This window comes from Falco punctatus (genome assembly GCF_963210335.1).
Source record: "Falco punctatus genome assembly, chromosome: 7".
Lineage (NCBI taxonomy): Eukaryota > Metazoa > Chordata > Aves > Falconiformes > Falconidae > Falco > Falco punctatus.
This window is the reverse complement of record NC_137587.1, coordinates 71,911,385-71,939,272: the sequence shown is the minus strand read 5'-3', so window position 1 is coordinate 71,939,272 and position 27,888 is coordinate 71,911,385. Positions and strand designations below refer to the sequence as shown.

At 39.4% G+C, this 27,888-nt stretch overlaps 1 protein-coding gene and 1 long non-coding RNA gene across 9 annotated transcripts in view; both read left to right on the top strand.

The window, feature by feature from the left end:
* NEO1 (neogenin 1) overlaps positions 1 to 27,888 on the top strand; it is a 212,538-nt gene that overhangs the window by 101,036 nt on the left and 83,614 nt on the right. The window lies entirely within an intron of this gene.
* Positions 5 to 10,591, top strand: LOC308067041. Its single transcript, XR_013929420.1, has 2 exons — positions 5 to 3,298; positions 3,331 to 10,591. It is a non-coding gene; the product is annotated as an uncharacterized lncRNA (long non-coding RNA).

The following is a 27,888-nucleotide window of genomic DNA, read 5'->3' as shown; positions in this document are numbered from 1 at the left end:
TCAAATACTTAATTTTCAGAGAGAATGTATCTCCAAATGACTTTTCACAAGACCTATATTGTGTGAATAGTTAAAAACCTGGTTGTGTTTTGTGCCCTGTTTGGGGAAAAAAACCCAAACAAACAACCCCCCCCCCAAAAAAAGCCTACCACCCCCACAATTCTGTTATAAATACTGTGTTACGTGTTACTCTGATTTGTTGTTCAAACTGCTCATAATTTTGTAAATATTGAAATGATTAATTTGCTTATATAATGTATCTTGAGCGTGGTTAAAAGCTGTTGTACGTGCTCAGATATTATTCAACATGGTCAATGCCATAATTTTTAAATGGAGGACAAAGGTCACTGTGGGTAATCATATCTGAAAATTGGCCTATACTACTACTACTACGGTCTACTTTGAAAAGGAAGTATATAAAGTGTTTTTCATAATCCTTTAAATATTTTGTTGTTTTCAAGAAGCTTGACAGGAGGTAAAAGCTGAGATACGTATTTAGTAATGCTCTTGATTTAACGTGCATATAACTTCCTTGCTTATTCTGGAAAGCTATTTTTACTAGAAACGGCACTGAAATGTTGATAATGTTGTTTTAAAAACATCTGACATAACCTGTGCAAATGAAGTACACTTGTTAGGGAGCAGGAAAAGAAGTTTGGCTTTTTCAACTTTCTTACATTTTTCAGGGATATCTTTTATTAATTTGATCTTAATATTGGTTTAAAATTCTTCTGCTAGGAGTTAATGGTATGTAAGAGTGGTTCATATATGCAGTATCCTTGTAAAAGCTTAACTGACTTTGTTTTACAATGGATTGTAGTAGTAGAAAGTTTGTCTTAAAAGCATGTTTGATGGGATACATTTAATCACTGAACAGCCCTAAAGGAAGGCTTATCTATAGGCTAAACCTTTATGACCAAAAAAAATTTTTTTACATTGTGTGATAATTATTCTTGTACCATGAAATGTTATGTAAGGGCATGTGAGCAGAGTTCTTGCTTCTCTATCAACAAAATGCGTGCAAGTTGGACAAATTTTAGTACTAAAGGCATGTGTATTTAAGGTCATGCAGTCTGTCTCTTGGAACATCTAAAACACGGCTGTGATTCTGGTATAGAAGAGCTACAGAAGATCAGTTGAGTTTTAAAAAATTATGTATGACAAGGGACAACAAGAGTTGCTCAGTATTATTAACATTCAATTGTTAATATATTATTATATATTATATAATTAACATATAAACATTATAAAGATATTATTAACATAATAATATTAATATTAACAGCTAAAGTCTTTCTCTTCAGGAAGTGGAGTATGAAAGAAGGTTTATATTGGCATCTGCAGCATTTCTGCTTGATGTCGCAGCTGTATTTAACCTTGTCTATGTAAAACTGAACATAAACAATGCTGTACCTTGTTAACGAACATATGGGGGGAATATGCTCCTGAGACTACATTGTCAGTGCTCACTTTGCCCTGTTACCTGGCACTGGTACCTTAAGCTTCGTGTCGCTTTTTATTCCCTGCTGGTCTTGGCACTAGCTTTCTGAGCGTGTCTTTTGCTTTCAGCACATTACTGGTACAGAGACATTTTAGCTTCTCTGCCCTTCGTTAAAAGTTGGGGAAGAAGATCTGAAAAATGCGTTTTCTGCAAGGCCTGTTCAAGTGCAGTATAGCTCTACTTTGGCTCGAAGTATTTTGAAAGCCAACAAATTCTGGTCATGCACAAAATCCCTCACATCTTTCTTACCTTTTTTCTTGGGCGAAAAGGATAAAGATCGCACCCTGTCTTTTGAAATACTTACATGCTTGACGCTTCATAGCACTTTACGATGGTTTTATGCAACCCACTGTGTGCTGTGTTTAATTCAGTTCCAACCTATATATTTTGCAGAATTGGCATGAGGCTTTGAGTTTCATGGGCAATGACAGAAATTAAAAATATTAATGATATGCAATTAAGCTAAACATGCCATAGAGAAGACTGAAATTATAGCCTTAATATAGGATATACAGCCAGGTCACTTCAGGGATGAAAGTGATCTTGAGATAACTCTTTTGCTCTTTATCTAAACTAATGTCAATTATTTTTTTATTTGCTTGTAAAAATTTAGAATATGTTCTGCCAGTTCTTTTATGCTGAATTTTACATAGATGCCTGCCACCACCAAAGGGAAGAAAAAAAAAAGATGATTTCTTGCAAGGCTTGAGTATTAAAATATATTAAAGATTATACAGAATGCATTTTGGAAAGCTGAATTTATGATTTTACTTGGTTCTAATCTTAATTCTACTTTCCTTTGAGGGGTCACTGTAGAGAGTAATTGTATTTCTGCATTACTATAATTTGGTGAAGGTTTGAATAGTTTGAGTAACTGTTATCTGATCACTGTATCATTTCTATTGTATCACAGTAGAAGAATTGTCATCTCATCCCACCTAATAACTGCATGATTTTGCTTAATTTAAGCTGCTTCTGTCATTCTTAGAAATTAGCCTGGCAGAAATTCTTACAAGAAATCCTTATTTTAAATTTTTTTAAATTTTGATTTGATTTCTATGTCTCATCTGTTTTCTGCACCTCTTGAAGCACCTGAGGTTTTTTGTTTGGAGATTTCAGTAGCATACTAGTCATTGTTCCAAGGCAATCAGTCTTTTTTTCTTGTATTAACATTTCATGATGGCAATTCAGTGAGACGTTTGTGAATCTCTGCTGAATTGTGGTTAAGATGGCACTGTTTGACAGTGTTAGGACAGTTAAAGTGAAAAGGTGTTCCTGTTGATGCCTCTTAACTGAGATTTCCCTGCAGCACCAGGTAGGAATTGACTGAAATTCGCAGGTAGTTAGAAGCAACCTGGTTTATCCAGTTGTAAGCTTAAATTGTGCACAGAATAAAAAGAATGCTCATTAAGCATTGCTTTGCTCCAAGACCAGCTTTTCTATATCCTTTAAATAGGGATATAAAAACCTGGAAGCTAGCATGCTTTCTCTGTGACGTGATACCAGTGGCAGCAAGCTGCCATGCATCTGCTGCGGTGGGCTGATCACTGGAAGCTTGTCCTTCCATGGCGGTAAGGATGGAATTGCTGACCTTCATCATTAAAGGGCAGGGTGCTGTGAAGTGTCCCACCCTGAGGTGGCAAGAAATGCCAACATTTTGCCGTGCTGCTGCTGTGTATGTGTAAGGTACATGGGAGGTAATTGAAGAAAGCTTATTCCAGCTGCATACAGCATATAAAGTGATCAAGCCTTGGGAGTTGGTGCGGTTTTTTTCTGTTAAATTTGGCATTATTTTCAGTTCAGATCAACAGTACCTTAAACTAATGCAGTTTACTGAGATGCTATAGGTGGCGCTTAAAGATATCATCTGTTTCAGATACCTGGAAGTAGTCTGTAGTAGAAGTAGACACAGGCTACCCTGTGTCACTTTTTTAAAAAAAGTATGTTAGAGGAGGCTTCTGTTGTCCTTAATGCTTGGTTTTTAAAAATTATTTAATTTCCCTACATACATTACAGGAGGACTGAATCTGGAAAAATGACTTGAGCTATTAAGAAGTTCTTGACTAGAAAGGTACTCGAGGGTCCAGAAGAATATTACACAAACTTGTTTCCTCAGTCTCTTTGTCTACAACACGTATCTTGAAGCTAGAGTTACAAGAATTTCATTTTATTCAGAGGATGATGGAAAATTAATGGAATATTTTGGTGAAGGCGGTTCTAAGAATATGCACGTACAGATCCTGAGAGTACAGGAAAAGTGCTATTTCAGTACTGATGAAGGTAAATAGCAGTGTTAAAAGTGTTTACTTGAGAAATTTAAATTTTAGGTGGGTTTGGAGAGAAGAAAGTGTTTTTTAAGTAGCCTGCATTTTTGAGGAAGACGAAAGAATCATCAATTATTATAAAATAATACCTGTTTTGCCATTAGTAACATTCTTTGTACCTTTACTCGTGAAACATCTGAATTCCAGCCCTTTGTGAAGCCTTGTTATTCTTTGATATGGTACCAGGGGATTTTTTTGCAAAATTCACAGGGAATTGAAAATGCTAAAAATCTGGAGTACATCTTGGAAGACAATGATTTTTGGTGTAGGTTCTATCAACCACCTGGATTTAATTCTGTCCGTAGTGCTGGGTGACACAGCTGTTCCTGCCCTCCTCTCAGTGCGGCTGTGGGCACTGTCCCCACTTCTCCCCTCAGCCCCTCTTGTCTGTAGGCCCAGCTGCTTTTTGTGAGCTCTAAGGCACTTTAGTTAACTTAAACCAGTTAAATCAGGCTTTTTCAGACTGGTTTGAGCTGTCTTAGATCATTTCAGTCAAAATGGGTGGGGGAGCAGCTGCCTGAACAGCTCAGCGGTGGCTCTGTTGGAAGTGCAATTTTCAGGCCTTTTCCTTGAAAAAGGGAAGATGCACTTTGCCACAAAGTGAGGAGACACCTTGAAGCAAACTCAGAAGACTGCTCTGCATCAAGGAGTTACAGAAAATAAAAGTTTCTAGTAATGTGTGTGCAAATTAGAGATTTCACGTGTCCTTGTGTCACGCACCAAATTTTTGACTTGCAAGTTCGAGAAGTGGTTTGAGTGTGGAAGAGAACACGAAATTTCCTGGGGGAAGACCTGCAACTGAGAGGGTCTCAGCCCCTAAAGCTTAACATTTCTGAATCCCATCCATGTTTAAGATAGTCTTTAGGGAAAAGTATCTGATGGATAAATGTGTGTACAGCTTTGTACCTGCTCACTTTTCCCTTAGTTAACCTTGGGTGCAAAAAGCGTATGTCAGCACGGTCTCAAGCCAGCACCTAGAAGGTGCCATTCCCCGGGGCGGATTACCTGCCATGAAGGGAGGTGATAATTTGGTGTCCGAAAATCTTTGATAGAAAGTCAAATATCTTTTAGCCGTATTGACAGTGTTCTTCCCCTTACTGTCAGCAGGAGGAATGGTGCTGGGTACCAGATTTATTTACATCACATGTAATGAATTGAGAGCACTGGAAAAATTTGTTTTGCTCTCACCAGCAATGAAAGAATCTGTAGTATTTCCATTAGATAAGAGTGGAAAGTGATGAAAGTAAAGCTGGGGAAACAAGTAGTAAATGTATTTAAAATGCAGTTGGCTGGCTTCTGTTCAGTCTAAAACCTGTGGCCTGGAAGACCCATAGTGGCAGTTAAATACTGAGAAGGTTATAAGTTCATTCTTCATCTGGGAAATATTTCAAATTTATTACTGTGCCCAGCACCCCTGGGATTTCTGCAAATACTGTGACTCGAGTTAGATCACTGCATGAGCTTCCTGTCGCCTGTCTTGGTACTTATGCTGTAGATAACGAGTTTAGAGGGAGTTTTCTCATTCTGTTGAAATATTTACTGCAGTTAATAATGAACCAGAAAATAATAAACTAAAAAAAATCCATTTTCATTTTCCTTGTAAAATTGATATAACAGGTCTGATGTCTTTAAAATAAATGAATCACTGCATTTGTGTGAGAGAAGTCAGAAATGCTCTTTTTTTTTTAGTTGTCTGTGTTATTACCTTTCAGTGGGTTTTTTGGGATAGCAGAAGGTTGACTTGAGTCATCTAGGACAGCATTCGGTGTCTGATAACATATCTTACATCTAGGCATTAAATACTTTGCTGTGTTAATGTACTAAAATTAAACATCAAAAAAGGAAAGTTTATTTTTGGGTGTCTGTAGTGATAAATTAGAGGTTGCACATGGCAATAGGCTGATCAATACCTCATTTGTGCTGCCGGAGCAAATTGTATGGAAAAAACAAATGCAGAAGTGTTTTGATAGAATTAGCAGTTTTGTGCTTTGGGAGGAAATGCTGGAAATATTTTCAGTATAGCTGAAAAGCATTATGCTAATGGAAAATCCTTATTCTAGCAAAAAATGTGTATTGCAATGTTGGTCCTGCAGTGTAAGAAAACAATATTTGTGCTTTCTGTGCAAGAGTTCGGTAGTGATATTTTGTCTACCCAATAGATTTTCAATTAATAGTCCGTGACACAAATCAGATTTGAAAAGATGATGTTATTACAACACAGCTGAACTGTAGTTGATTGGGGGTCAAGACTATACCAGCTAAAACACTCCTTTGCTAGTGTAGCATTGTCACACGCAAAAAACGTTTGAGACAGTGAAATTTAGGATCGTGAACACTTGGAGCAAGGTTTGGCACACTCGAAAGGAAAGAAACTTGGCTTTCACAAATCTGCGCAAGGGTGCGTAGGTCAGGCTTTCTGAGAAGCAATCTATCACCTCTGTGGTTCTGCTTTACTTTTCATACAGCCATTGTATTTGCTGTTGGTGTAATAGTGTTTCTAGTACAGGAAACACATTGTTATTGATGGCAGGTAGTTATTTTAAGTTTTTGCATTTGAAGATACTGGCTTAAAAACTAGCTGTGATTATACTTGTGTTAATAAGAATTCTCTATTTTTGTTTACTGCTCTTTATATTTGGGAACTGCATAGTCTAAGGCTGTTGATGAGGCTTTAAAAATAGCTTGAAAAATTGCTCCCATTTACACTGTTACTGAGAAACAAGACTTTGGTCAAATAGCTCCCCTCCTGTCATTAAAATAAGATGAAAATGTACCGGGAAGTGTGAGGTAAGTCAAAATGTGTGGCTCTTTCTCCATAGCTTTATTTTAAACATGTGATTTTAAATGTGTTTTTGTTTTTTTTTAGTATCTCAAAAACTGTTGAAAAAGAATTGTTTCTAAACTTACTGCATGGGAAATGGACTATTGGTCACAGTTGTCTTATTTACCATTGCAGCTGCAAAGAGGGAGCATTCACTCCTGTCTGTCTGTTTGGTTTCCTTGTCTTGCACAAAGAGCCGTTTTATTCACTTTTATTTACTAACTAACCTGAGTTAAACTTGTAAAGACTTTCTTTAAAATCAAAACAAAACAGTTGTAGAAGGAAGAGCCCTAATGTAAAGAATCTTAGACTTCTCTTCCAAGGGTACATATGACCAGTTCTTCATCTGAGGCAAATGCTTTGATAAAAGATAATGCCATCCTTCTCAAAAAATTGTAGATGTTTGAAAAGACTATTAAATCCTGCAGCAACAGAATAATATGTCTGGGTAACTCTTATTTTTGCACTAAGCTTTCATTATTACTGAATGCAATTCTAGGGAAGAAATTTGAACCAACACTGAAAATTGCTAAAAACTTTCTCATACCTTCTAGATTATCTTTATCAATTTCTGTCTCTAATTATGCTCAGTGCTGTATCTTGATAATAGACTGCACTTCAATTTTAGATTCAGAAGATAGTACACTAAACCTGGTACCGTCAAAGGCTTGTACTTGGGACAAAGTACCAGTTTTTTAGGTTATATTGGAACTACTCTGGTTGGGGGAAGCTGTTAATGATAAAAAGGATACCTCTGCTTCATGCATGTTTTTTCTTTCCCTTGAAACTAATGTGACTTCCATTAATGATCTTTGTTCCATGATACAAAAGAAACGCAGTAAGTCAGAGAAGTCTGATGTGGGGAGGATGTATAAGCAGAACTCACTGTAATTTTGGTCAGTAGCATTGTACTTTATTATCTGAAAATTAAAAAAAAAAAAAAATCCTTGCTGCTGCTCTTAAGTATAGTTTAATGTTTATGCAGTTTTATAATTTAGTTGTGAATTCAACTAAATATGTCTAGAGATACCATTTGAGTAATTTTTGTCTCTGTCACAATCTTGTTCAAAGGCAATGTTACTAGTGATAAAGTTGCGAACAAATACTCAGAAGCACACATGGAATGGGGAGGGAGGAGATGGTAGCATTATTTTAAGACCTCACTTGCTCAGGCTTTACCTGGAGACCAAGGATGCCCATCTGTGTGAGATGCATAATTTTTAATACTAAATGTAAACTTCCACAAAAATGAATCATTCTTTGCATCATGCAGAACATCACACTTCTGTTGTGTTTAAAGATACTGTGATCTGATTTCTGTTGCCCGCTACTGTCACGCAGGACTTGGGCTCAGCAGAACCTCAGATTGCCTCTGCCTGTACCTACTCACTTTCCAAGTCTTGCTCTGTAGTTGGTGAACCATTGTAAATTTTTTTTATGTCTTAATGTTTTTCTAAGACCACAAGGAACATTTGTCCAGTTCTTGCCGTATTTCAGAAGCACGGGACAGTAAAGCTTCTTGAAGGAAGCTTGCCATAATTCTTAATAGGGGCACAAAAATTTGTTTTCTTTAATTGTGTTTCCAAAAATTATGAATGAGCTTTTCTAGAACTTTGAAGGAGGATTCCCTTGTAGCAGCGCAAATGTTTAAAATTCAGCGGTGTTACAGAACAATGAGGACTGAATGTTGTAACAAGAAGCATTGGGGAGCCTTCACAAGCAATGATCTCTGCCTTGCTGCATACTCCTGGTTTTCAGTGTTCAAAGTGTGCAAACCCTCCGTGAAGCTTAGGGCTGGGATGGTTTTCTGACCTTTCCTGGGGTCAGGGCTGAGCAGAGACAGCTGCTGTCTGTGCCTTGTGCTGCACATGTGAGCAGGGTCTCAACTTCTGTGGTCAGGGCAAGTACAGGATGATTATTGAAACCTGATAGTGAAGACAAGGGTTATGTGTGTGCCTCGTAGAGGTGCATCCCCTTTGGTATGAGCCATCCACAGGTCGACAAGGTGTGGTGTGGAGGCTTCACAGACCAGGCACTCATTACAATAACAGATGTGGTTTGGTTTGAACTGTGCTGCAGAGGTATGAGTGTGGTATGTTCAACTGTCAGAGCGTGATATTCACCCACTGACAGACTGGGGTGAGGAACTGGAAATGGGTGTACCGTGTCTCTGAAGCTTCTGGCACAGGATGTGAAAAGCTACATTTGTCAACTGAAATCAATCCCACTCTTTGATCGTGCTGTGACTGCAAATGTTATGCTCCTGCTGCATCCAGAAACATCAGCTCGCAGCACATGCTCTTTCCAGCAGTGGTGACTTCCCGCTAACCGGCAGGAAGGACCATGGATGTGGCAGTTCTCCGGGTTTGGACACCGTCCTGGGGGCAAGCTGTCTGGAGCAACCGACGGCGGTAACAGAGCAATGCAGGTGGAGCTGCAGTGGTCTGTAGATAATAGTGTTGCAAGGCAGGCTTTTCCCCTTCAGAGTCTCTTTCCTGAGTACCTGACAACCATTAACCATGAGGTTCTTTTATGTGAACCCTCTGTAATTCACTCGACAGTTTGATTGTATTTGGAAAAGTTTTTTGTGTCATGTAGGTGCTGCATAGTTTTCAAACAGATTTTTTTGGTGCCAAAAAATGGATTGCAAAAGCCTGAAATGGTTAGATGTTAATGAGGACAAAGATCAGATCCTTTTGGCTGAGTGCCTGTAACTGAATTGCACCGGGGTTGGGGGGTAGTGTCTCCGGAGCTGTACGTCCAAGGAAGATGAGCTACACTTTCAATTTAAAAAAAGCTTTGTGATTTATTTTACACACACATATAAAAAATACCATTAAGAAAGACAAAACCAAATTATCAGTAACCTGTACAATTCATGCAAATGGTTTTCCTTGTAAATGTTCTTGAGTAATCCTTGGGGATAATGAAAATGTTACTAAATTAAGCAGCAGTGTCTTAAATATCTACAATGTAGAAACTGATATTGAACTAAGGGAATTGTAAAAGCTGTTTTCTCTTTCAGCTAGAATTTCTAATAAATTAAGATCATATTAATGGGGTTTTGAACCAGCTGCTGCTTTATGGAAAGAAATACTTTTTCCCACCAAATGGCTTTTAAAACAATAAGCTGTGGTTGCTATCAATACCTTTGGCCTAGACAGTCAGTTACAGAAAATGCACGTTTTTGCCCAAGTCTCATATTTAGATGTATTTGTCTAGTCTCCAAACTAAAAATGGACTTTTTAGTTGGAGCAGGGTTTGCCTGACACGGGATTTACTACCTTGATTCTGAAGTCAGTTACCTGATGAAGTACGTAGCGCTGCAGATAGGGAAGGAGAGGCACGCTGCAGTGCGGGGTGGTCAGTCCTGCACCAGTCAGGCTTCCACCCCTTTGCCAGGTTTCCTTTCATTGCGCTGCTTCCTTGAGCTAAAATGCTCATCTGAACTAATACTGTTGAAATTACTTTCTAGTTTTGGGAAGACATGCAATGATGCCTGCCATCCTGTTTTCTATACCTAGTTTCAGCTTGTTTCTTGATAGTGTGTTTTCCTTTAGATTGTTTGGAACAAAACACCAATTCCATGAATTTTGTCATACCATCTATGTTATGCGTGAATATACATGGTACGCTATATGAAGCATTCCATTAGGTTCCTTGTGAGTTAGGCAGGAGGTATAATTATTTCTGGGTGGACAGTTCATCCTCTGCACAACTGACATGATATTATAAATGGCCCCTGGTTTCCATGCAGTGCTGTAGGAAAGGTAAGCTGGTCGGGTAGCCCAGCTGGTTCATTGCTCCAGGTGCTCTTGAGTAATTGTTAAAGATTGAAGGGCATGGTAGATACAGTTGTTAACTACAGATAGGCTATAGGTTTTTCATTATTGATTTTAGTCCCTATAAAAAAAGAGATGACAGAATTTCAATTAAAAAATATTTTTTAAAAAAAAAGCTGAAAGATTCAGTAGTGATTTTTAAGTTGCATATGCCAGTGACTTCCAAGAAATGCGAATGTGTGAACTCAGAAGCTCATTAAAATGCCTTCTTCCTTGAAGTGAGAACTCTTTTTATAGAAATTGTGCCCTAAATGGCAAGTATTTTTCTCTATATATCAGGGTCATCCTTCCATGTTTAATTGGTTGAATCAAGCTTTAAGTTTGATTCTTGGATTTATGGGTTTTAAGTTTTTTTCCATTTCAACAGAGACTATTGCTTTGTTTTTGCACCATCAAATTTGTGATGAAATCTGAGGGTGATGTTAAAATGGAAATGCTGAAGAACACCATGCATTACTTAAAATGTCTCAAGAGAGAGAGAGACCATACCATAAAGTATACATATACTTTCTTTCAAGTTAAATTTTTATGATAGTTAAGCTGACTCTTACGCCACCAGATGATTTATTTCTCTAATGGGAGCTAGATTATTGCAGTTGCTAGGTGTCTCATTATAAAAACTGTAGTCCTTGGCAGGGAAGTTTATTCCAAAGTTAAAAAGATGAAACAATTCAGTAATTTGTTGTAAGAAGGTGGTCCGTTATCTGTAGTGACTTACTCCCTACGCAGTCTTGCAGTTAATTAGTCTTCATGATGAGAATAATTGAAAAGAAAAACACCATGGAGTTTTGATTCCTGGAGTAAACAGTTTCTTTAGTTACAGTGTCAGTATAAGTTCAATGTACTGTTTTGTAGTAGCAAAGAACTTTGAGACAGGTGTGATCTGCGTGATAAAGTTGTTATATGCTCCTCAGTGACAGTTCTGAGGCTCTTTCTTCAGAAATGTGTTGGAAGGAGGCCTATAAGAAAATGTGAACTGAAAATAGATAAAGGAAACTGGGCTCACAGGAGGCTAGTTAATGGTTAGTAAATGGCAGAAAGATAATTTTTTTAATTGAATATTTTTCTAAACAGTCCTGATTTCTGCATCTCTGCTAGGCTTGCTTGTTTTCAAGTGCTAACTCAAAGATTTCTTCTATGTTCTTTCTTTTTTGCATTCTCAGGAGGTTGGATATAGCCTCAGTATAGTGTTAAACAAAGCATTTTACGAGTGAGGACATAAATTGCTCTACTGTATGGTAATTCAAAGCACCCTTGTGCTAGAGAAGTGGCATTCCACAGGTTACGTGCCTCTGACTCACATCAGATGGTTTTAGTTTCAGTGAAGTATTTTGTTATGTAAATACAAGTTCAGTACAAGGGTTTTTTTGTTTTGTTCCTCGTAAGTTATAATACTTGAAAGGTCCAAGGTAGGGGGCCTTGAAAGGCCTACTGTAACCTTGCCATCACTATTAAGCTAATACACACAATGTAGGCTTACTAAATATTTCTCTTTATGAAAGAATAAATGTATTGCCTGCAGTGATGGTAGGCATGCAAGTTGCGAAATCTTACCCAAAAGTACTTTTTATCAGTAAAGCTCTGGATCTGTAAACACAAGGAGCAGTTCACTTAAGTAGGACAAGGTATTTCTTGCATAGGCATGTTGCAGTGTGGAATTGTATTTGAAGGAGATATGAAAGTTTTAGCAGTCTTCAAAAATAATCATGCTTCACACTGTATAACTCATCAAGCTCAATAGTATTTTGGAGCTTCAACTTCAAATTAACTTTCTTTTTTTTATTTTAATGCAATACCTTTCACAAAATACCCAGAGCACTACAGGCCAGTCAGTCTCACCTCTGTGCCCAACAAGATCATGGAGCAGATCCTCCTGGAAACTGTGCTAAGGCACATGAAAATAAGGAGGTGGTTGGTGACAGCCAACATGGCTTCACTAAGGGCAGATCGTGCCTGACCAGTTTGGTGGCCTTCTGTGATGGATGGGGGTACAGCCTTGGTGGGTATGGGAGAAGCAACTGATGTCATCTGCCTGGTCTTGTGCAAGCATTTGGCACTGTCCCACACGACATCTGTGTCTCTGGATTGGAAGGGCATGGATTTGACAGCTGGACCACTTAGTGGAGAAGGAATTGTCTGGGTGGTCGCACTTGAAGAGTTGCAGTCAACAGCTCAACGTCCAAGTGCAGACCAGTGATGGGTGGCATTCCTCAGGGGTCCATGCTGGGCCTAGCACTGTTTAACATCTTTGTCAGGGATGTGGACGGTGGGATTGAGTGCACCCTCAGCAAGTTGCCCAGCGATGCCAGGTGGTGTGGTCGACACTGGAGGGCCGGGATGCCATCTGCCTCTCCAGGCTGAGGGAGCTGGGGCTGTTCAGCCTGGAGAAGGGAAGGCTCCGGGAGACCTTCCAGCACCTTCCAGCACCCAAGGGGGGTGACAGGAAAGCTGGAGGGGGGTGTTTTACAAGGGTAGTGATAGGACAGGGGGGAATGGCTTTCAACTGAGAGAGGATGGATTTAGATTAGATATTAGGAGGAAATCCTTCCCCGTGAGGGCGGAGAGGCTGTGGATGCCCCATCCCTGGCAGTGCCCAAGGCCAGGCTGGACGGGGCTGGGGGCAGCCTGGGCTGGGGGGGGGGTGTGGTGGTGGTGTCCCTGCCCCTGGCATGGGTCGGACTGGGTGATCATTACGGTCCCCACCAACCCAAACCCTTCTGTGATTCTATGAAATGGTTGAAGCCCTTCAGGTTTGCAAGTCTGCATACTGTCTTTTGAGAAGCTGAAGGCAGGCGTTGCACATAGCGATGAAGCAAAGAGGCCAGAAGTGCAATTTGAAATATGTCAGTCTTCGGTAATGAAAATCTCTTTTGAGATGAGTTTAGCAGTTCATAGCTTCTGAGAGTTAAGTTGATGCTTACATTTGAGTAATTACATTGAGTTGAAGCATACATTTGAGTAAATTCAAATGTTTTACTCTAAGCTATGTGTGATGCTTTGGGGAGAATTTTTGAAATTAATTTTTGCCTTTCCTATCCCCTTTGGGCAAATAATTTTTCTTCTGCTTTTTTAGTACACTTATAATTAATAACTTTGTTTACTGTCAGTGTCAAAAATAACATAGCTCTGATTTACAGCATTTGTCTTTTGCTTGTTTACTTCCTCTCTAGCACATCATGAAATGCCATAGACAGAATAAACCGTTTCTTATGAAGGTGGTTTTGTTGAGATAATAGAAAAGCAGAGTGCGTGAGCACTACCTTGTTATGTTCTCTTTGCAGAAAAAAACATGAGGCCCAAGTCATTGTCCTTTAAATAATTAGTTGAAAACTTGTTTTGGACAGCTGTCCAAGAATTTGCATGCAGTGGGAAGGGAAAATAGCCACTGGAGGCTTTGTGAGATGAAAAAGGACGTTTTGTTATGCAAGATCAGGCTTCTGAGGTTTCATGAACTGTAGTGTATCTATCCATGGCACTGACTGTACATTTCCTTCCAGTCATATACTTAATTTGAATGTTGCATGGTTATTGCTCTACTAATTTGCTTGAATTATCATTAGTGTAATTATCCATTATAGGAGTGATTTTCAGAGTTGCTAATCTGCTACTCTTTGCAGAGTTGCAAAGAGTCCCTGCTACTTTTGATTATATTTTGATTATAACTGGAATAGTATAGACATCAACTCTGAGGGTTACAAGCAAGAGAACTGAGGAATTAAATAATAAACCTATTAATTTACGTAAAATTTAGCTGGATTGTAAGCAAGTGCAATAGAATACAAGGAGTAAAGCTTTTATGAAGCCTCTTATATCGTTTCCGTTGACAGTTTTCTCTGTATCACTGCTCTGCATCATCATGTTAATCTTATGGTAATGTTAAATAAGTATTTTGAGTACTTTGGCAAAATACTGTGGCTTCAAATCCTAAGATGGTTCTCTTGCAAAACTTAAACTTGGTTTCTTTTAGTTTGACATTGGATTATAATTATTGATCATTGTTTTCAAAGTAAAATAATTTTCTTTAAGGTACAGAAAAATGTTACATATGAAGAATAGTTTTAATTTTTTTCTTTGCCTACAATAGCTCAGATATGTAAAACTTTATTTGAAAGAACATTCTTCCCTTTTTATTAAACTAGTGATCCATTATTGAACCACCTTACAAAAATAGTAAGTGTTGTAAGATATTCTTTAGAATTATATGCCAGCTTTTTTCTAGAGTTCTAGTGCTGTATTTATGTGAAAGTGGTTGCTGTTTAATACACTAAGTTGAAATCTCTTCCTAATCTATTAACAGTCATTAGTTTGTATCAGTGTTGTGGGAATGCTCCACAGTCTGTTATTTCTGTTTGCTAGGAAGAATTATTTTCTAAACTATTGCAAACTTAGAAAGTTTATTTGATGGATTTGAGATATGCTCCTTATCCATAATATCTACCTTGATTTATCTACCTTAAGAAAAAAGAACTTGGCTGAGGTATGTGTTTCCCTGAATTCCAGTTGCTTCCTGTGAGCTCCTGTAACTGAAAAGCAATGACTCTTGCACCAGGTAGTATTTCAAGATAAGCAACCTGTAAAGGCAAAACAGCCTGGCAAATTTGTAACTGTGCTTGGAAATCATGCTGGTTTTCTGCTTTACTTTTGTGGTGTTTTGTTTTTGTTGTTCCTTAGACTGCAGAAACAGAGCAAGTGACTTAGTTATTTTTGTTTAAGTTTAAGCCTAACAGACTGCAGGCTTAGTAGAGGACTTGATGCAAGCTGTGGCCATCTCTCAGCTAACCCCTGGCAGGGCAGGGAAGTGCTGTAACGCACAGTAGAACTTCTCTATATTCGCTTAAGCTGCCAGTTTGAGACTGATTCGTGCAGTGTGGTGAGAAACACATCCTGAAATTCCAACTTCAGTCATTCTAGAAAGCTGAAGGATTAATTAGAAGTTGTGCTTTTGTGCAACTTGCCATACAATTTACAAAGATTTCCTTAAGTTCATTTTGTGTCTTTATATATTTAAGTTACTATGATGATTTTATTTTTTTTTAAATTTTTAGACTTTTTAAAAAGGAAATAAGAACATATTTTGGTACAGTGCAAGGTTCTGGTGGCGTGGTGTTTCTGTTCAGCCACAGAGAAGTGGAAGTATATTCCAAATCCATCCTGCCTCTAACTCAACTTGTATTTAAATTTTTAAGACCTTTGATCTTTCAGCACAGGGAAATGTTTTTTAAGGTTTGCCACGCCGGCTCAAATATAATGCAGACCATCCAAGATGCGAAAGGGCCTATTCCCTTTAGTGACAGACTAACTTTAGGAGTGTGTGTACTGTAATGCCACTTGAAGAGCTCTCCTAGTGCACTCCCGTGGTAAAAACCTGCTGATGGAGGCACCATAGTCTTTGCCTTAACCAGCTGATGCCTTCGTCAGTATTGTATATGTGTGTTAAACCACCTATTGTAAGATGTGGCTGCTGCCGGGTCTGATGCCCAAGTTGTCCTGATACAAAGGAGCGCGGCTGACGCAGGACCGGGAAAGGGGTAAGTGGTGGAGCAGCCCATGGGATGGGCAGGAACGGGGGCTTTTGGTCACGGGGCTCTGAAGGCTGAGCAAGTCTCTGCTGTCAGGGTCAGAGGACAGCTGTGCATTTGAAGTCCTCTTATTTTAACAATAATGCTGTGCAAAGAAAGTTCGGTCCTATTATGCACGTATTTTTGTGAGTGAAGTGAACACAGCAATGCAGCAGTAGCTGTGCTGGACCAAGCAAAAGGCTCATATGTTTGGCGTCTTGTCCAAAAGCAGATGGTTCAGAGAATGTAAGTAAGGGGCAAGAATATTTGTTGCTTCCCTTGAGTAATGTCTCATTCTCCAGCCATTTGCAGACTGGGGATTTTCTGAGCTACATGTAGTTTCTACATTATTTAGCAATCCTCAATAGATTTCTTTCCTATTAATCTGTCTTCTGCTCCTGTCCCCCTCCCCCCGCCATGTAAACATCTTGTGTTCGCAGCATCCCGTGACACTGGGGGGAACAGCACTTCCTTTTTGTTTGTTTTGACCCAATCTCTCTTAAATTGATTTGATTTTTCTTTTCTTTAACTAGCTTGTGTGGGAAAAGGCTGAAGCAAGCCATCCTTTTTCCCCCACTGTACCAGACACCATTTGATAGGCCTTTATTGTCCCCTCTTCAGTTGTTTCTTTTTAGACTGCGCAATCTTAGCTTGTTTGCTTGTTTCTTATACGGAAGCTGTTACTGAAGTGGATTGTAATTAAAGTTGTTCTGGGGATTTGTAAATTAGAAGGGACTTTGATGTGAAGATAGGCCTGCATTCATTGATCAGGAAATAAAAGTGATTGGGTAATTCTTAACTGATGCATAAAACAAGCCTACAGAATTTGTGTCATTACAGCCAAAAAAAAAATGGAAAAGCATAAACTCTCCATCTTTTTTTTTTTTTTTTAGTTGATCAGAAAAAAATGTTTTTTTTCCTAGCGGGTGATGACTGTAGGGATATGCCTCGTTTCTGCTGTAGCGTGCCATTGGAAGTTCGCATCATGCTTTGGTGAAGATGAGAGGGGCTTAGTGGAGCAGTGGATCCAATCAATTACTTTTACTGTTTGCAGACCTAGTTTGTTTCATTCCCAAGTGATCTGAGGCAAGCTGTTATTTAGTGAACAAACGGTTTGATATTTGGAATTATCTTAAAATCTGTGCTCTTTTTGGCCTTTGGTGGCTTCTCAGTCTCCAGCATAAAAATGCACTGCCCTGTTGCAAAGGCTGCACTGGCAAATATTCAAAATAAAGAAATTTCAAAGGTAGTTGTCTTTAATTTGTCACTTCCCCATTGTTACGGGATGAAGTTACAGAAATCTTAAAATACATGTTCTGCTGTTTCTCCACAGGATCTTACTGCCTTGTGCAGTGCACAAATTTCATGGTACTACTTTATTGAAAAAATGTTCGATATTTGATATTTTTTTCTTGTTCAGGGGATAGTACCATGACTTATTTATCATACCCAGTTCAAATCCATATTTATTTCTGTTCTGCTATTCAGCACCATGGAATCTGAATCATTCATAAACACTAATGAATGTATTTTTGCACTGTGCTGAAATGAAGTGGTATTGAATCCATTTAAAAAATTGACTGAGACATGGAAAAATTAAGATGAAATGTATCCAGCTGCTTTAGTGCCCAGTGTGAGACACTTAAACATTGATTTTTCAGAATATGCATCTCTTAATATGTCCCTTTGGAGCTGTGATTGGCGTTACGCATTGGAGAAGGGTGAGCGGCTCTGCTGCTCTGTCTGGCCGTTGACCCAGATCACAGGCTGACAGGTTGCAGTCACCTGTCAAAAACTGGATTTGCTTTTTAAATACCCTCCCCAGGCCCCGCAGTGAGGCAGAGGCAGGGAAGGCATCTGATTTTCTAGGGCCCTGTTAGAGACAGGGCCGTTCATTCCCTTTTTGTGGTTTCTTCACCAGCCTCTGCTCGCCTCCGGCGGTGGATGTGTTGTAGTCAAGGGCTTTCATGCTGATTTCTGCCTCTCGAGCTGGGTACCAGCCACCCTCGGGTGTGCCCAGCTGTGAGGGGGTCTTCCCTGGGCCGGCGGGGGGGGGGGAGCAGATGGAAGTGGAAGGTTGTGTCCATTTGCTGAGGACGCGGGAGTGGGCAGCTGGCCTTCCCAGGTGTCTCCAGCCTCTAAAGGGGCAGCACTTGGAGAATTTCTTCCACTGTTGTCCTCTTCTCTGATGTCCCAGCCTGCCCTGGCCTACTTACACGCCACGTTCATCAGTGTCTTTTCCTACATACTTGTTCTCTCTAGTGTCCTACTAAATCCTACTCTTTGGGTTGCGGGTCCCTTCAGATGCCTACTCTTTGCTCAGTTGATCCCTGTTACTCTGCCTGTTCTGTCAGTTCATGCCTTTTTACCCTTTTTCCTTTGCCATCTCTTGCCATTTTTGTCTCCTTAGTCCCTCTACCTTCCTGAGATCTTCTGCGAATGGTAGTGCTGTCAGCGCTCCCTGCACTCTCACCGTCCTTGCCCGGCTGTGCCATGCCCCTGACTGTGCTGCTCCCTCCACCTTTATCTGCCTGTGCCTGAATTTACCCCTCTTGTCTCAGCCACCTCACCCCGTCCTGCTGTTCTCCCGTCCCCTCTCCTTTCTCCAGGCATCTTCCTTCTCTTATGCATCTTTGACAAAATGAAAAATTTAAAAATAAACCCCAGTGTTTTCTTCACTGATCAAAAAGATCTGAACAATTGTAAACTTACGATTTGAGTTTCTGAAAAACGCAATTCAAGGAAGAAAATACCCGTGGAAAATTTGCCATGTTCCCACTTTGGCAAGTTATGAACTTCTTTGTAACAGTGCACTTGGGTGTCATTCACTGTAGATGGGAGGCCTCAGACTTACCTATAAAAGTAATTCAGAAAATAACTAAACCTTTGTTTTACAGTCTGCTGGAAAAGCTCATCCTTAGCTGTCATAACTGATTTACCAGCTTCATGGTAACACTGCAGTGTTTACAAATGCATTAATCATGGTAATCATCTTTAAAAAGTCTTTATACAATAATAGATGAGTGATGATAAACAATGTGATAGCATATTTTACTGAGGACTAAAACTTTTTGGTGGGTATGTTTGAACTTGTATGTCAAGACACATGCCTGCTGTGCTGGCAATTGCTTTAGATGTACCTTCCAGGAGAAAATCTCTGTATCTAGAATAAATATCCATAAATGCCAGAAGTAATGCTTTTTTTATTTTCCACAGTGATTGCAGCAGTGCTGCAGATCCTGTCATTAAAATGTCTCAGTATAGATGGGGGACCCGTGTTAGTGTTTTGCTTTAGACAGTGGCGTTTTAGAGGCGGCAGAGGGGATCTAAACAGAATTGTCTCCCAGGCTGCTCTTGCAGTTTTGCTTCTGAGAGGTGGTGGGGCCGTACCTGGAACTGGGGGGGTTCAGTTGGAAGGAGCTTTGTGCTGAAAATTGCAAACAAGGGCCTAAAGGCTGTGGGGCTGTGCCTCGCGGAGGGCTGTGGCTGCTGCCTCTTCACCATGTGTTCTTTGTGTAGGGAATTAGGGCTCTGGAATCCAATAAAATTTTCATTGCCTTTGGCACTGCTGTAAGAAGTTTAAATTTTGATGAGCGTTCTTGTTATTCAGATGTTTCCATGGTACTTGGAGTAGACTCAGGGTCAGACAGGCTTGATTTCTCCTGGAAGGACTGGGGAAGGAGGGCTTAGTAAAACAGAAATAATAAATGTAACATTTTTACATTACTGATGCTTAGAGTAAGGTTTTTCCTTCTAAAATTCATCCTAGACATTGCTTGGAAGGCTTGCTTTGAATAATAATCAGTAATATTCACTGATAAGTGTTGTGAGTGAGCCCTGTTTTAGTTTATTATGACTGATAAGTTTTTACATATGATCTGGTTTTCTCATTTTAATACAGAAATGTGTTTTGTCATCTGTTGTGTATCATGAGTTCTTCCTTAATTGTGGAGTTCACCCCGATAAGAGCATGTTAATCCCAGACTGTGCCTTCAGAAGTTTTCACAGAGAGTGTCCATACATAAAGGGTGGGCTCCGTCTTAATAAAAAGGAAATAAATAGGGGAGTTTTACTACAAGCAGTGGAGGGGAGATGACACATGCAGCAGGTATTGAGGCAAAACCTCCATGTCCTCATATAAAAGGAAACAGAAATGTGCAAAACTCAAATAGGAGGAAGGGAAAAAAATAAAAACCTAACCCATCGGTATTGGTCTGAAACAGGTACATAAAATTGGAAACAATTTTTGTGTTAGAAGGAGGAACACCAAACAGCATGATATTGCTAAGCTGGATTTATTAAGTGGACCAAGCAAGGGATAGGCGAGCGCTTCTTCCTGTAAGAAAACCAGTGCTTTCTGTTCTCTCGTGACACCATGAGCGCACTTAACTCGCATCCTTCCAGCGGGGCTCTCCCAACAGCTGTTGTACACAGTCTTCCGAGGCTTACCAGCGTTAAGCCATTTGTATCATGGATGGTGATGGGGAGCTAACACCGGACAATGTGATACAGCCAAGCTCCATTTATTAAGCAGACCAAATGAGGAGTAGGCCATGTTGGGGGAGGCATTTCATGTGCACTCGCATGTGCTTCTCGTCAGCTGAGTCATACTCCAAATACCGGCCTACTGAGGTGGTACGGTTGAGCCTGGGAAGAGTGGAGTGCCAAAACAGCACCCAGTATGTGTTGGAGCTGAACTGCTGCTGAAGAACCCAAGACAAACTGGTCCAAGGGAGAGCTGGGTTTCCCCTGAGCTCTGCTGCAGCCGCTCAGCAGGGTGGGTTGGGGCAGGTGGTAGGTGTGTGCATGAGCATCGCCGTTTCCCAGCCACAGCCTCTCTCCCACTGCTTCTGCATAAGAAATTGAGCTTAGCTGTATCATGTTGCTGAGTGTTCATTCTTCCCCCCATGACCAAATTCTAGAGGTTCACACAGATCAGAGGAGATAATGCCTTGTTTCCATGAAGGTGGTGGTATAGTGTGTGTATTTGAAATTTTTAATATAGCATGTCTTTAAACTGAGATTCCAGACTTAAATTTGAAAACCACAGCATTAGGGCTGTACAACTGGTGGTCTCTCCAGGGTGGTGACATTGAGCATCACCATCAGCATTTAGTCTTTTAAAAGGAGGATTACATAATGTGGAGAAAGCTTCCTAAAAATGAAAAGGCACAGCCAAAATGGTTAAATACTTGGCAAGTGGGTGTGGTGCTTAAGGAACTCTCACAGTAAATGCCTAACACCTGTGAAAAGTTATATTGGAAATACAAAAAAAAACCACCACCCCCAGAACCCCACCAAAAATCTCCTAACAACAAGGTAAAGAAAATTTTTCTCATGTTTATATGCAAATAAAATAATACAAAGCTTTCAATCATTTGCTAATAACATAATAGTCTTCTAATATTTTTTTCCAAGCCTGTCGGAGAAACTGTAGGGTCGGCAGATGATTGAACATAAAGAGAAAGGGGTGAGAAGATGGCCTGAAGCAGAAAAGTGAATTCTTGATATCAACGTTGTCTGCAAAATTGGAAGTTTCTTTTTTTTTAAAAAAATATATTTTCCCTCTTAAAATAGAGGGAGCTGGTGGGGGGGTACTACCTGAAATTGTAGAGCTAGGAAAATGTATTTCAAAACAAATCCATAAAGTGAACAGTAAGTATTCATCAGGACCAGATGGTATTCACTTAGAATTTCTCAACGAGTTTAAGTGTGAAATCCTGAGTTACCAAGTGTGGTGTGTTACCTATCACTTCAACTGGCTAATCCAACAAAAAAAATGAGACTAAAGATACTTGGTCAATGTGACATGAGGTTTTTTAGAAGTCTTTTGGGGGAAATATGGGAAACTGTGCATGAGTTCATCTGGTGTCTGGACCAACTGAATTGACAGAAATTACTTTAAAATATAGTGTTGTTAGACATTTGGGAAATACCATGTATGGAATCCGTTTGTGTATGTTTTGTGGGGAAATAAAACACACTTCACTGTTGAGAACCTTTTGAAGAATGTTGAGGACTCTTCCATTCCCGGAACATTTCTAGCTGTTTCTCTCACTAAGAGCCTCAAATGATGGTGCTGTGGAGTCAGAGGGAGTGACCTTGTGGAGATAAAAAAGAGTAAATAAGTTGTTTAACAGATAGAAAATTAGAGTGGAACTAAGAAATGGAGCCGAGTCTGCACTGCTCAGCATTTTTAGGTTATCTGGAGAAGGGGATTGTAAGGGGACAGTTTGCTGCTGAGCTGAGTGGGGCTGCAAGTTTGACTGCTGTCTGGGAAGAGCTTCAGAAACACCTTGTTGTGCAAGAAACAATTAAGCAGGTAAATGACAGGTGAAGTTCAATGTACTGTAAATTGGTATATAAAGTTAAACATAGTTCTATAAATGTATATAGTAGTGGCCTCTGAGCTGGCAGGTTTTGCACGGGCATAAAATATTGAAGTTATAATTCGTAGGTCTTTGGAAAATGCAAGATCTTAAAAACCCAAATTAAATGTTAAGAATTTTTAGGAAAGGAATAGGCACCAAACCAGAAAAATCATTATGGCACTGTCAAAATCTGTGATGGTCCTATACATCAAATGCTGTGAGCAGTTCTTGCTCCCTCCCCTCCTAAATGCAGTAAAGCTTTTAGGTGTAGTAAAGCCGAAGAAGTTGTAGACTTCAACAAGGATGATCGAAGACGTGTAGAGTGTTGAAAATGGTACTTTTCTGTAAAATCATGAGTGCTATGGGGAACGCAAATAGGAAATGAATGCTTGTTCCTCTTCTCTTGCAAGAACCAAGAGACATCATGTGGTTGATTGACTCAAAGACATGCAAAAAATGGTACATTTTCTCGGGGACCAATGCATGGATCTTACTGCTGTGAGCATTATGGATGTTGCAGGCTTACCTGGATCCAGAAAGCAGCTTGAACTGGTTTTTAAAAGCCAAATCTAACCAGAATGAGTAGATGTGAAGCTATATTCTCTTTCTTGGGAAGTCCCTTGTCCAGAGATTGCTTGACGCTGGGAGAATGTATAGAGACGTATTGCTTTGTGCTTTTTTCATTCTATCCTTGATACCTGCAGTTGGCTGCTGTGTGGCACTGTGCAACTGTCACTGTGTTTTTATGTTCCTGGATGTGTCCTGCTGATAAGCAACCTTTGTTCACCAGTTATCAGGGTAGTGTTACTGTGAAAGCGTGCGAAGCAGACACTACATCTTCAGCAGATACTGGTTAGATAAGGTAGTTTCTCTAAACACTTCTCACTATTGCCGAACAGATCGGCTGACAAGAATGGACATTATTTACGCTTACCTTTGTATAGATAGGATTAAGGGCAGTGTGGATGATGTTGCAATCTTGCCAAAGGCTTAATGTCAGTGTGCAATTAGTGTACTGAATTGGGCTGCAACTGCTAAGGTGCCCCACAAATGAAGAACAGAAAGAAAAATACTAATAGTGTATAGGGTGCTCGGAGAACTTGCTGTATGTTTCTGCACCTGGAAAACTTCCCAGACAATTCAGTTTGTGGGTATGCGTACATGGCCTCCAATTATCTGCAGTCCAAATCCATGTGCCAAGCTAACGGCTCACAGCTTTTAATGAGAGTTTTTGCTGAATATGTAGTCTCCTGCATATTTAGTAGTTCATAACCGTTGCTTTAGAAAACGGGGTTTGCTTCACTAAAGCTTGTACTGAAAAGAAGAACACATTTTCTTTATCAAAGATGAGGAGTGAGAAATTAATTATTTAGAGTATTATATTTTCAAGAACAGGGCAAGAATCTAGATGTTACTCCTGTGTAGGAGTTCTTCCTGTGCAAGAATGATATGTGGATATATATATATACACACACACATGGTTTTTCTATCTATTGCAGTATTTCTGTATTAAGCTGTCTTACCTATTTGAGGTGTCTGATTGCATGACTGCTTAATCTTGCCTTTGCTCAAATAACCGAATCCAGGACTTCCTTTTTTTTCTTTTGGAGCCAAGTTTCTGAGTCATTGATCACTTTCATTGCTTTCTTGTGAATCAGGGTTCGTGTTTTCCTTGAAATGTGCTCAAATAACATGGTCAGCTGAGGCATTAGTGCATGTTGGATGGAAGAGGAGTCTCAGGAGCTACTGTTACACCTCCCTCATATGATCACTTCTTTCCATAACAGTATGATACTGGGAGTCATGTTTAATTCATGGTTGTATTTCTGATCTCTGATAAAGTCCTTGTTTCTCAGACCTTTTTCTGCAAAGTTTATCACTATTCCTTCCTGTTCTGTAAATGGGCAGTTTATTATTGCTCCCTGAAAAAGAAACGCACCTTTATTGAATTATATCCTGGCATTTTTTTTCTACCTTTCTAATTATTATGTGTTGTTATTGTTCTGTACTATTCATCCTTACCTGGTTTCTTGGTAGTTGTAGTATCATTGAATGTTTAGGGGTTTTTGACCTTTCTGCTTCTGAAATGCATATTTAGGGGCTGCCCTCTGAAAGATAGTTCATACTTCAATTGCTGAATGAAAGTTTTTCAATGCAAATATAAAATATTTGTTTTCAAACCAACTCGAATGCATTCTGGTCACCCCCTGCCCTTCTCCCACCACTGAAATCGTAATAGCTCTGTGTAGAAGATGTTTCAGCATTTGTGGGGGAAGCTGTAAAGCGCCAGACAGTCCACAGAAGCAAAAGCACAGAACATGAAGTGCTCGTTCGGCCTTTGCCTGGTGAGCAGAGTGCGACGTAGGCTACCAGAGATCACTAGCAGGACACAAGACTAGCCCCTTTCTCTGCTCCACCTGGTAAAGAAGTGGGGAAGCATTCCTGCTGGTCAGGATGCCATAGACAGGGAACCATTTATCTATAGGTACGTTAGCTTTTGATTTTCTAAAATGTAAAAAAAAGTCATTTATTTGTTAAAAACAGACACCTGCAGTCATTACCTTACTAGGTAAGAAAAATGATACAGTGTCACTAGCACTGAAACTTTCATCTGCAGCTTCTGTTCATAAACTGGAACTTTGCTTTTTGTGCAATAAAAAATCCTGTGCATGTCATAGTTTACATTTTTATAACCTTTTTGTGTCTTGGTACACTGATTTTTTTTTTTTTATTATTATTTGACAGTTTTCTATTGCGTGTATATTTTTCTAAAAAGAATCCTTTTTGTCAGCTTTTGTTTGCTATGCAAATCTTCCAGCTGCATATTAAGTGTGTTTTAAGGACATGACAGCCCTGCTCAGATGATGGGAAGACTTTTGACTTGCCTGCGACATAGTTTTGGTTTTTAAATCTCTTTTTTTCAGAGTACTTATCCATATACCTTTGCCATTTTTAAGGAAGAACATTCTAATTCTCCGTTTCCATTTCAAATGTAATTTCCATTTCTTTTCTTCCAAGGTACATTTGCCTGCTAATTTGTACAACTATAGCATGGAAATAAAAGATACTTGCAAGTTCTGCTGTCAAACATCAATCTATGTGTTTTATCTGTGTTTTGGTGCAAATGGTAGGAGGTGAAGGATGTCATGTCATTTTGAAGCAGAATCAAAAATTTGGGAAAACATGTTTTCAGAAGGCAAGTAAGCTTCCTGACTAGTTTGTTATTACACTGATACCATGAAGCAGAAAACATTTTCATAGACTTAGGTGAATATCAGACATAACTGTGACATTTGGCAACTGTTGCTCTCACCTTAATGGTTCAATGTTATAATTTATCCTGATTTTGTTTGATTTCATTGTTCGCCTTGCGGTACTTGAACACTTAGTGGGTCTGCTCCGTGGGAGCACTGTGATAACACAAATAATTTCAAACATTTTCATCAGTCTGCCCTATGTGTTGTGCTAGCTGCCTGACAGAAATGAGTTGGTTTTGGCTAACTGAGCAAGGAAATCACTATTAGTTTAAATAAAAATGCACGCCGTAGGTGATGCAGTCTTCTCTGGAGTGAGCACTGAAAAGCGAGCTCATCCCAGGCAATAGAATTATGGTCCTGTGCTGGGATTTGGCCATGCAACTATTCACGAAAACACCCTTCGCTTTGGCAGATTTACAAAAAAAGTTCGAAGATTTTTAAATCCTGTCAAACATCTTATTGAAATAGAACAGTTTGTCACTTGACAGGTAGATTTAGAGAAGGTCTTATGTGTTGCAGTGATACCACTGCATGTGTTAATACTGACTCAGGGTGCGATGGAATGGATTAACAGGGTGATCATCATACTGCGGAGTTACATCCTTCTTAGAAACAAACTTGCAGTTGTTAAAATTTTTAACTTTATGAGGATTCTAATAGGATTTGTAGCATATCCTGATGGAATATCTTGTTCTCCATGGAGGAGAAAATAAAAATCTTCTGGGCTTACCATTTTAGGCTGAAATGCTCGGTTTAAATACTACTGGTAATCCTGGTTGTTAACTGAAATACAAGGTAGGGGTTCTACCCATAGTGTCCATCAGAAATGTAGTTATAAAGTGGAAGAAGTCATTTGACCAAGTATGCTTAAGTCACAATTAGTTGGAGATATGCTATGAAAGTGTATGCGGTCTGCTTAGGTTTTATATCTGCTATTTGGTGTGCATGAGGACTTTTGGAATTGGAAAACACTTTTGTATTTGAATGGTAAGCATTGATTGCTAAAGAAATATTTGTCATGGACAAAAGTATGGAAGGAAGGGGATGAAGGGATGTTGACAAGAACTATGATTTAATTGTGTGACTTCAGAAAACACATTCCTAATTTTTGGGGATTGAGGGCATTTGTAGGTGGCTGAGGCACCAGAAATGACTACTTCAGTCTTGTCATTGATAATTTCTATTCAGAAATTCAGTTATTGCATTTCAGTCCTTTGGCTGTCTTAGACTGTTGGGGAAATTATAACACTGATTCAGTGTGCAAAGGGAATGGTCCTGCAGTGGGTTTAATGCATATTCTTTGTTCATGCTGTAGAAAACAGCAGGTGACAAAATGCATCATACTTAATCAGGAAATTTAATCCTGGTGTGAGTTGTTTTGTCAGTTTGTGATGCTGCGATGCTGAGTGAGATCTTGGGTTTTGCTTCAAGTTGCTCGTGGCTACGACAGCAATCACAGGTGGAAGAAGTTCTCCTGTCTTAGAGGTGATGCTTTTCACCACTCCAGACTTACCAGAGGCCTGTTTAGACTAGTCAAAAGCTCCTTCAGTTAATGGTACTAATGAGTTTTAACTTATGGGTAGGGAGGACCACAAAGTGGGTGTTGCACCTGTGCTGTGAGCCAGCATGTTATACATACGGGATACTTGTATAGTCACATCGCTGGAGGGACTTGGAGTTAACAGCAGAGTCATGGCTGCAGGAGTTTGGTGAATTGATGGGAGCAAAGACAGTAATTCATCTGCACGGAACGAGGAGGGTGATAGAGGACATGGGGAAACAACCAAACAGTGTAACAGAGATAATATCTACCTTTTACTGTGGATCATGTTTATGTTATTTTTGCCTGATGCTATGCTTGGACCATCAGTATATTTATTAATGCTTTTTAAAAAGAGAGTAAGTCTTTTCAAGGTACAGTTTGCAGTCTATGTTTCTGTTGCATCAAAATAAGATTATTTTTATGCGCTTCATGTATGACAGACACTGTTTTAAATGTATTAGGAAGTGAGCTAATGGTGCAGCTGCAGCTGCCTGTCCTTTGAGGAGTACTAGACATAATGCCTAGTTCTCTTTTGGATATGTTTTTTAAAAATAATTTTAGATTTTTTTTCTCATTACAGTGGTCTAAATGGCCTGCCTGTTTGAGGTCACTTTTCTGCCTCTGCAGGTTTTTCTTTGTTGCTCAAGTCTGATTATCAGGAATCGCTGCTT